This window comes from Thamnophis elegans, chromosome 12, assembly GCF_009769535.1.
Source record: "Thamnophis elegans isolate rThaEle1 chromosome 12, rThaEle1.pri, whole genome shotgun sequence".
NCBI lineage: Eukaryota > Metazoa > Chordata > Lepidosauria > Squamata > Colubridae > Thamnophis > Thamnophis elegans.
Window position 1 is genome coordinate 58,649,599 of NC_045552.1, and position 1,627 is coordinate 58,651,225.

Sequence of the window (1,627 nt, forward strand, 5' to 3'; positions counted from 1 at the left end):
GGGCCACGAAGCGCATGGATTAATCGATCCTTTTTCAAAGCCAATTGCATAAAATCAACTTGCAGATCCGCCAAGTTTACTGGAAACAATTCATTTAACAATGACGACACCGTAGTTAACTGAACCATAGTTTGTCATGGAAACAGACAGATTCTAACCATTCCAAAATAATAATACAACTCAGGCCGGGAGCAATATCCTTAATGCCAAATACCAATGCCTACAAAGACGAGGCGGTCAACCTATTTCTCCAAAGCACCAAAAGGCAAGGCGAGAAACAATAGATAGAAACTAACCAAAGAGAGAAGCAATCTAGAACTAAATTTCCCGGCCATTAGAACAATCAAGCAGTAGAACAGCTGGCCTTCAGAGGTTGTGGGTGCTTCGTGCTCGCTTCGGCAGCACATCTACAGTACTAAAATTGGAACGATACAGAGAAGATTAGCATGGCCCCTGCACAAGGATGAGTATGGCTAGCTGATGAGAGCTAAATAGCTTGAAATAGATCTATAATAGATGGCATTTAGAGCCTAAAAAACTGGCTTGCATGTATCCGAATTTACAGCCTAAATGCTGGAGATGTGATTGTGTTGATGCTACATATTACGATATATGGTGGACTTGTAAAAAAGTTAAAGCATTCTGGATAAAAATATGGGGGATTATGCAAAATATTCTTAAAAAGAGGATAAAGTTTACCCCTCAGTTATTCCTGTTAGGTATAACTACTGATTGTACAGTTATAGAAACTAACTTGATTTTGTATTTAATAATGGCAGCAAGACTCTTGGTGGCGCAATACTGGAAGAAGGAAGATTTGCCTACTATTCAAGAATGGACATTAAAAGTAACAAACTTAGCAGAGATGGCTAAAATATCAGCATATCTTAAGGACCACTCAAATGAGAAATATAAACTGGAGTGGAGAAGATGGATTGACTATACTCAAAATAAATACGGGACCATAAGATAGCTTATGAGTGAATGAGCAAGGAATGATACAACTTGCTTAAAGTTAGCTTTACAAAAGGGGAGTTAAAGCTCAAATGAAAGATGATACTAACTTTAAGTTTATTTTAGAATATGTTTGTTAAAGATTTATACCTTGTATTTGTTCCGGGAAGTCGGGGGGGGGGGGAGGTTGGGGGTCGGGGGGGAGGGGGGAGGGGGGGGGAGGGGAGGTAAATATTTGTAAAAGCTTTTTTTAAAAAAATTCAATAAAAAAAGTTGTGAGTGCTCCCTCCCTGAAGTTCCAGGTCATGGTTCTTTCCAAAAAGGTGGTTTTTTTAATTCTCAAAAGCCATCTAGATTGTCTTTGTTTTTCCTCGAAGACGTTTCGCTTTTCATCCAAGCAGCTTCTTCTGTTCTTCTTCTGTTCTTCTTCAGAACTGAAGAAGCTGTTTGGATGAGAAGCGAAATGTCTTCAGGCGAAACAAAGAAAGCCCAGCCTCTTTGGGGTGCCTGGTTGTTAATGCAAGAAGAGGAATTATTATGGGATGGGTTTTATTCAAAGCCAGGCTTAATTTGGGACCCTTGGTGGATTTGGCTGAAGGGTTCTTCCCAGCAAAACCTGCACACATGACTTTTAGAAATGTAGACTAAGCAGAGCTCAGTTCTATATTTGGAT

The 1,627-nt window shown here is 39.5% G+C and overlaps 1 pseudogene; it reads left to right on the plus strand.

The window, feature by feature from the left end:
- Positions 1–386: 386 nt before the first annotated feature.
- LOC116516261 lies at positions 387–499 on the plus strand (annotated as a pseudogene).
- The last annotated feature ends 1,128 nt before the right edge of the window (positions 500–1,627 follow it).